General features: G+C 40.0%; 1 long non-coding RNA gene across 3 annotated transcripts; it reads right to left on the bottom strand.

Moving 5' to 3' along the window:
* Positions 1–2,017: 2,017 nt before the first annotated feature.
* On the bottom strand, positions 2,018–8,255 carry LOC129764863 (uncharacterized). 3 transcript variants are annotated; one of them, XR_008741264.1, is made up of 5 exons: positions 7,434–8,255; positions 7,074–7,290; positions 6,512–6,962; positions 5,921–6,122; positions 2,018–2,367 (listed from the first exon to the last, which is right to left on the bottom strand). It is a non-coding gene; the product is annotated as an uncharacterized LOC129764863 (long non-coding RNA). The 3 variants fall into 3 exon arrangements; XR_008741263.1 differs by lacking the exon at positions 5,921–6,122; XR_008741265.1 differs by lacking the exons at positions 5,921–6,122; positions 6,512–6,962.
* Between the last annotated feature and the right edge of the window lie 999 nt (positions 8,256–9,254).

The raw sequence follows: 9,254 nt of genomic DNA, 5'->3' as shown, positions 1-9,254 counted from the left end.
AATCTTGGCAGCCTCTTTTTCACCGGATGTCAAACCACGTCGGCCTGATATCGGGTTAGTCGGTTTACGTCGATTTTTATCAACCAAAGTATTTACCAAGGCGCGTAGAAGTATATCCTAAGGTGGGCCAACTTGCTAAAACCACTCTTCAGCCATCTTGGAAGACTACTGTGTTTTGTTTGTAAAAAAAACACAATACGCTAGTGCCGAAGCTCGCTCCTGATCAGTCTGTCTCTTTCACGCTTCAAGGAAATAATTCCCCTTCTGCTTTCTTCCGTACTGTTTTCATATACCGCTCCCCTAACCAACTTAGAGACGAAACGGCCTCACCTAGTACCATAGACCCGTCTTGGTATTTACATTTAACAACAATTAGACCAGTCATAACCAAGGCGTTTATATCAATGTATAACAGGTGTAGCAACATCATCACTTCAATAAGAAGGGGATTACAGTTTGTGGAGCGGGGGTTGTTTGTTTTGTTATTGCTAGGATACGCCATTTTTGCATTTCCACATGCGGGAGTAGTGGAAATTAGAGGTGTGCAAACCAGCTCATCATGATGAACAGCTCAGATCAGCTCAGCTCATCTAGAAGAGCTGTTCTTTATGAACAGCTCTTCAGCTCAGTTTGTAACCGATCGGTTTCATAATATTCCAAATAAACACTACAGACACACTACAGAGACCACACACCATACTGTAAATAAATAAAAACTCATCAGCATGTCAGGCCCCTGCTCATTGGCTACGAAAAGCTCAACTGGTTTGAGCTATTGTTTCTTCTAACTTTCGTGTGTTCACTCACAATGCTTTATGAGCAGGGTTCTCAACCATCAGCATGTGTCAAAACCAGATTGTCGGAGTTGGGGTTTTCCTGCGGATTCTAATAAAGAGACGAACTCGGGAGATTGCGATATCCGGTCTTTCCGCCTAGAGCTAGAATCGGGAGTAGTAGTGCGCGTCGTGTCTAGTTTAAATTGTGTAATAGCTGTGGAAATTATGTTTTGTGTATTGTTGAAAAGAAAATACTTACCGATATGACCATATTAGCTCCAGATACCTGAAAACAGAAAAAAAAGAAAAACCAAATTATACTTACCAATGTAACCGACGAGAAGTACAAACCTGAAAGTTAAAGAAAAATAGATAGGGAGAGAAAAAGGTAAGAAAAGCACATAACGAGCATGCGGTTAATGAGCGATGGTTGGTATATTATAACCTGAACTGTGTAGGTCTGCACAGTGGACCTTTTTTTTCTCATTACGCTTAATCTAGCACATGGCGGACGAATAGACAAAAGTTAGAGAACATTACCACCAAACACAGCACACACGTGGATGGAAAAGGCTAACCCAGAAACCAACAAGGAATTCGCCGAACCCGAACCACATTGCTCAAAATTGCGCAAGTATTACATAAAAATGTGACGTCACAAGTAGGTTAGAATAGTAAAGAGGAAGTAGGAAAATAAGGAGTAAATACACATACTAAACACTTATAATAAAACATATATTCTTCTTGGAATGGTTCTTCTTCTATAAAATCTTTTTCTTACATCGTGATCGAACTCGAAAGGGGTTACCAAGCCTCGCCCCATATAGTTTGGTGGAAAAAGGGACCATCTCAGCCTTTGAGGTGAAGTTAGAACGTGGTTGAGGACCCTAACCATTGTGGACGTGTGTAGAACGCAAGAGAGAATTCCCCTCAGCTCCCAACTGACGTCTAGTAGTTGACAGTGAGCGTTGGGGTAACGACCCTGCTGAATGAGCTAGTCATTCATGAAGTAAACACGAAATTACAATTGGCGCCCAACAAAAACACTCATATACACATGTACACATTGGTAAACTAACGGGAACATACCCTACCGAGGGAAGAAAAATATTTCATATTTAAAAATTTCATTTTCGTTCTTCAAACGAAACGTTAAATGTACACTTGATATTTCTGCAGAAGTAGAAATATTCGTTTATTCATTATTTATGCGCATATTTATATTTATTTATTTACCTATATAATATTCGTATAATTGGTGTTGGATTATTTATTTATACTGAAGTGGTGCTGTGATAAAATTAATATAGTAATAAAACTATCTGAAGCCAAAGAAAGAAAAGTGTTAAATAACCCTAGAATCACAAAAGCCGCTTTTCAAAACCATCCTGGAGTGCCGTTCATTTGACCGGTGACGAAGAAGGGTTAGTACTGCTGGATAGCAGAGTGAGTCTGTGGAGGGCACAGACGTTGATCTGGCTGTGAATCGGTATTTAATATTTTTCGTTCGCCTGGGCAGATAGTCCAAATTACTGCAATTAATATGGATTCAGACATTATAATCCAGTATAAGCATCTTATGGTTCACCATCTGGAAAGAGAAGAAGTAGAATATGAGTTAATAATACGAGCAGTTCAATTCGGAGAATCGGAAAGTCATACAGTTCTTCGTAGGCGGTTAAGAGACCGATTGAAGGAGGAAAATAAAAATAATAATATTGATGTAGACTTTTCACGTTGTGAAAAGTTGATTGAAGCTGAAGTAAGCGCTATTGATGATAGCATAGTAGGAATCAGAGATATATTAGAAGGTAAAACTCGTTATGAAGGTATTCACGACTCGTTGAAAACACGTTTAGTACATTACTTTGTGAGATGCACACGGGTGCAAGAATGTGCCGACGAAGATTACGATTTGGAAGATTTAGACAAATTGAAAGGCTCCATTCGCGAGTTACTGAATACATACTTCTCACCATTCTCCCCAATCAATGAAATTCAAAAGGAAATAATTAATCAAATCGCAAAAACCTTGTCCAGCTTGACCATCACGCAGCAGAATGCAAACTCTCGAGAGAGCATAGCAACGCAAATTAGTCAGGACGAAGCACTGAATTCAAGAAACCAAAATATTCCTGAAGCCAGTGTGATCCAACAATCTATCCCACCACGGCGTGAGCTTAAATCGGTATCCAAAGTTCCGAAATCGGTAAATCCTTACGCGATGTTGTCAGGAAAGGGGTCTCATCCAATCGGAGTTCAACCGATGGAAGATCAACGGAATAGAGAAGAAGAGAAAATGATTCATAAATTTCGTCTTCAGGATAGCGTCAAAAATCCATTACCGCGAGCTGCTAGTTCAGAAACCGTAGATAGTTTACAATCAGATTCGTCAGATGACGTACCTCGTGTGAGACGTAAAGAAAAATCTAAAACGAAAAAATATTCATCACGAAAATATCGTCCCATTTCTGAATGGAATCTCAAATACGACGGTAGAGATCATGGTCGAAATTTGATAAAATTCATTCAAAAAGTCGAATTTATCGCGAAGTCCGAAGGAGTTTCGAATAAGGAACTATTTCGTTTCGCTATTCATCTTTTTATAGGTCCAGCAAAAATTTGGTTCATGTCGGGTATTGAAAATGAAGATTTCGGTAGTTGGAAAGAGCTAGTTCGCGAAATGAAAAAAGAATTTCTGAGCCCAGATCACGCAAACAAGGAAGAGGACCAGAATATCACGCAAACAAGGAAATAAGGAAACATTTCAGGATTATTTATTCGAGATGCAGAAAACTTTCAATTCACTTACTAAACCGATGTCGGAGGGAAAAAAATTTGAAATAGTTTTTCGTAATATGCGCGCCGACTACAAAGGACACGCCGTTACTGCGAATGTCGATAACCTCGTCGATTTGAAAAGACTAGGTCGAAAATTGGACGCTACCTTCTGGTACAAATACCATAGTACTGAAGAGCAACCTACGCGAAACCGTGCGCAGATTAACGAGATTCAAGACGAACCGAAAAACCATGTGGAATCGGGGAAACCATCACAAAAAACGCGTAGTTTTTACCGAACGCCGCAAAATCATACATCCGGAACCGATAAACCATTACGGAAACAACCGCGCGAATATCAGAAGTACATGAGTTATCAAGAGAACAGGTCCAGTGGGATAGACAAAGGATTGCAGGTGCTGCTGGATAATCACAGACCTCCGCGTGAGGGAATGTGTTGGAATTGTCGCTTGATGGGTCATCATCAAGACGAGTGTGAGCGTCCGCGACACAAATTTTGTAATAATTGCGGGTTTCATAATGTAGATACGGATAGTTGTCCATACTGTGCAAAAAACGCTCAGTAGGCCGCCTGACGGGGCAGGTGGTTCAAGGAACATCCGAAAACCCCCAAAATCGTTTCATATTAGATGAGAAAATTTTCCAACCTGTAAGACCTTCTCAATATATACACACATCCAAAATCGAAATCGACGAACAATTTTTCAACAATTCGAACGATGATCGACCTTTTGCCAAGGTAACTGTGTTCGATATCCCATTGATTGGACTGTTAGACAGTGGGGCTAATCGTACTGTTCTAGGTGCAGATGCAAGACAGATAATTGAATCCTGTAAGCTGAAAATTTACGATATTAACATTGAGGTTGCTACTGCTAGTGGCCAAGCTTTAGAAGTTTTAGGATATATAAATTTGCCCATAACTTTCGACAGAACCACTAAGATCATTTCCACCTTAGTGATCCCTTCTTTGAAACAAAAGTTAATTTTAGGGGCTGATTTCTGGCGGGAATTTGGTATAATACCAACAATTTCTCCCGGAAAAATAGAAGAACTCGAGTGGGACACAACCAATTTATTTCTGACTGAAGATCAACAGTCGAAATTAGAAGAAGTCAAATCTCTTTTCATACCGACAATTGAAGGCCAGTTGAATGTGACGTCGATGATAATGCATCGCATCGAATTGTCTGAGGAAGATAGAAAGAAACCGCCTGTCCGCATAAATCCATTTCCAACTTCCCCCAAACGGCAGGAGCAGATTAACTGCGAACTTGATAATATGCTCCAATGTGGGATAATTGAACGATCATACAGCGATTGGTCGTTACGTTTAGTACCTGTTGATAAACCTGACGATACTGTTCGGCTCTGTTTAGACGCTAGGAAGCTAAACGAACGTACTATAAGAGATTCATATCATCTTCCTCATGCAGATCGCATACTTAGCCGACTTGGGCCCAGTCAATTTATCTCAACTATAGACCTTTCTAAAGCCTTCCTTCAAATTCCTTTACATCCAAAATCTCGAAAGTATACGGCATTCTCCGTTCTCGGTCGTGGGTTGTTCCAATTCACTCGAATGCCTTTCGGTCTGGTCAACAGTCCGGCGACACTTTCGAGACTGATGGACAGAGTGTTGGGTGGGAGTGAATTGGAACCCAACGTGTTCATATACTTGGACGACATTATTGTAGCCAGTAAATCATTTGAAGAGCATCTAGATCGCCTTAGGGAAGTGGCATCGAGATCAACCTGCCAACCTGTCGATAAACGTGACCAAATCCAAATTTTGTGTCTCAGAAGTTCCTTATTTAGGATACGTTTTGGACCGAAAAGGCCTGCGTCCGAATCCGGATCGTATCGAGGCCATAGTAAATTTCGAAAGGCCAAATTCGCTTAGAGCCGTAAGACGTTTCTTAGGAATGTGCAATTACTATAGAAGGTTCATTGCCAACTATAGTGAAATTGTACTCCCCATAACAGACCTTCTCAAGGACAAACCGAAAACAGTGCGATGGAATAATCAGGCAGAAGCATCATTCACTAAAATAAAAGAGTTGTTAATAAGTGCACCTATCCTTACTAATCCCGATTTCAACAAACCCTTTTCCGTCCACTGTGATGCCAGTGACACAGCAATAGCTGGAGTCTTAACTCAATCCTATGATGGCATCGATAAACCGATCGCATACTTCTCCCAAAAATTGGGAACCACTCAGCAAAGGTATTGTGCCACGGAGAAAGAAGCGCTGGCTGTTCTCAATTCCATAGACAAGTTTCGATGCTACCTCGAGGGTACAAAATTTTGCGTTTACACCGATTCTTCGGCTCTTACGTACATCTTACGAAGCAGCTGGAGAACATCCTCTAGACTGTGCCGTTGGAGTATTGAACTTCAAAGACATGATCTCGAAATCAAACATCGACGAGGTGTTGATAATGTCGTGCCCGATGCCCTGTCGCGTGCGGTAGAATCTCTCAGTGCGAATCCTCAAAAATCCGACTGGTACAGTAGTCTTGTCTGTAAAGTTCAAAAGAACCCTGAAAATTTTAAAGATTTTCGATTAGAAAACGGAGTATTGAAAAAGTTTGTTCTTGCCCAAAATCCCCTACTTGATTATCGCTTCGAATGGAAAATATGTGTTCCACCTGACTTAAGACAAGATATCCTGAGAGAAGAGCACGACAACTCTCTTCATTTAGGCTATGAGAAAACTATTTCGAAAATCAAGAAAAAGTACTATTGGCCTCAAATGTCCAAAGATGTCCGAACCCACGTACGACTTTGTTCGATCTGTAAAGAGAGCAAACCGAGCAACCAATCCCAACATCCCGAGATGGGTCGACAGAGAATCACGACCAAGCCTTTCCAAATAATAGCCGTTGATTATATTCAATCTTTACCCCGAAGCAAACAAGGTAATACGCACCTTTTCGTTATAATGGATCTCTTTTCCAAGTTCTGTCTCATGTTTCCCGTTCGAAAAATTTCAACAACTCAGGTTTGCAAAATCCTTTCCGAAAATTGGTTTCGTCGTTACTCTACCCCCGAGTACATTATCTCGGATAATGCTTCGACATTTTTATCCAAAGAGTTCCAGCGATTTCTGGAACAGTTCCATATTCAGCATTGGGCTAACTCACGTTATCATAGCCAGGCTAACCCCGTTGAGCGGATGAATCGCACAATCAATGCTTGTATTCGAACATATGTTCGGAGCGATCAGAGACTATGGGACACTCGTATCTCGGAAATAGAGCACGCATTGAATAACTCTCCGCATAGTTGCACAGGATTATCTCCGTATAGGGTCCTTTTTGGTCACGAAATCATCGACTTAGGTGATGAACATCGTATTGATAGGGATGAGTGTGAAATAACTAAAGAAGAGAGACAGAATAGAAAGAAAGGATTGGATAAGTTTATTCAAGATTTGGTGGTTCAAAATTTAGAAAAACAATATAATAAAAACCTGAAAACATACAACTTACGTTTCCGTAAACCTGCTCCATCATACGCCGTTGGACAGAAAGTTTATAAACGAAACTTCCGCCAGTCATCGGCTGCAGATCGGTATAATGCCAAGTTGGGTCCATCTTATGTACCATGTATTGTCCTCGCTAGGGTTGGTACCAGTTCATACGAACTTGCCGATGAGGCAGGTAAACCAATCGGAGTTTTCTCTGCTTCTGATCTAAAACCAGATTCCTAAAAAAAAAAAAAGAAAAAAACCATAATATATGTACAACAAAGTGTAATTCATTCCACTTTGAGAAACATATTTTTTCGAAATCCTTTTAGCTACTACAGAGGCTAAACGTGATCGATATAATAGAAATTCGTTTACTTACTTGAGATAATAATTAGATCAATTTTTTTGATCCTTCGAATCAATTCCCGGACTTACCGAACCATCTGCTCGTAGGAATTGGTTGGAATGATACTCACCGAAAGCGTCCAAGATGGAGATCTTCAAGTTGCTCAAAATACTGCGTACTTTTCTGACTTCACTTGAGTGAAAGAGATGAAGGATTGACGTTTACTATATGTTGACATTTTAAGCTTTTGCTGCGACAAAACCATTAAAATGTTGACAAGGTCTGACCTTGAACCACTTTTGTTCAAAATGAATTTTCAATTCATTTTGAAGAGGGACGGTGGGGTAATGTAACCGATCGGTTTCATAATATTCCAAATAAACACTACAGACACACTACAGAGACCACACACCATACTGTAAATAAATAAAAACTCATCAGCATGTCAGGCCCCTGCTCATTGGCTACGAAAAGCTCAACTGGTTTGAGCTATTGTTTCTTCTAACTTTCGTGTGTTCACTCACAATGCTTTATGAGCAGGGTTCTCAACCATCAGCATTTGTCAAAACCAGATTGTCGGAGTTGGGGTTTTCCTGCGGATTCTAATAAAGAGACGAACTCGGGAGATTGCGATATCCGGTCTTTCCGCCTAGAGCTAGAATCGGGAGTAGTAGTGCGCGTCGTGTCTAGTTTAAATTGTGTAATAGCTGTGGAAATTATGTTTTGTGTATTGTTGAAAAGAAAATACTTACCGATATGACCATATTAGCTCCAGATACCTGAAAACAGAAAAAAAAGAAAAACCAAATTATACTTACCAATGTAACCGACGAGAAGTACAAACCTGAAAGTTAAAGAAAAATAGATAGGGAGAGAAAAAGGTAAGAAAAGCACATAACGAGCATGCGGTTAATGAGCGATGGTTGGTATATTATAACCTGAACTGTGTAGGTCTGCACAGTGGACCTTTTTTTTCTCATTACGCTTAATCTAGCACATGGCGGACGAATAGACAAAAGTTAGAGAACATTACCACCAAACACAGCACACACGTGGATGGAAAAGGCTAACCCAGAAACCAACAAGGAATTCGCCGAACCCGAACCACATTGCTCAAAATTGCGCAAGTATTACATAAAAATGTGACGTCACAAGTAGGTTAGAATAGTAAAGAGGAAGTAGGAAAATAAGGAGTAAATACACATACTAAACACTTATAATAAAACATATATTCTTCTTGGAATGGTTCTTCTTCTATAAAATCTTTTTCTTACATCGTGATCGAACTCGAAAGGGGTTACCAAGCCTCGCCCCATATAGTTTGGTGGAAAAAGGGACCATCTCAGCCTTTGAGGTGAAGTTAGAACGTGGTTGAGGACCCTAACCATTGTGGACGTGTGTAGAACGCAAGAGAGAATTCCCCTCAGCTCCCAACTGACGTCTAGTAGTTGACAGTGAGCGTTGGGGTAACGACCCTGCTGAATGAGCTAGTCATTCATGAAGTAAACACGAAATTACAAGTTGTCAGTGTCGACATCTGGTGGCGACTTTCAATTTGGGTCCCAAACTCGATAGTGTAATCTTTATCAGATTAGAAGACGAAGCCAGTTTAAAATGTTAAAATTTAAATGAATTTTTGTCTATACATTTCCGATATTTTTACTGAGACTTTTCATTATAATATAAAATTGTCTTCAAGAAGAATTTTTTGAGATTTTTTCACCGCCTACAAACAAAGTGTTTTACACTAATTTAATACACAGATTTTAATTTTCATTCATAATTTGAATTTAAAAAACGTGCTCATTCTGCCTGAAAGTCAATTATTATTTTTGGCGCCCCCTAAAACAAAGC

Source organism: Toxorhynchites rutilus, chromosome 2 (assembly GCF_029784135.1).
Source record: "Toxorhynchites rutilus septentrionalis strain SRP chromosome 2, ASM2978413v1, whole genome shotgun sequence".
Taxonomy (NCBI): Eukaryota; Metazoa; Arthropoda; class Insecta; order Diptera; family Culicidae; genus Toxorhynchites; species Toxorhynchites rutilus.
The sequence above is the reverse complement of the archived record's forward strand: the minus strand, read 5'-3'. Positions and strand labels throughout refer to the sequence as shown.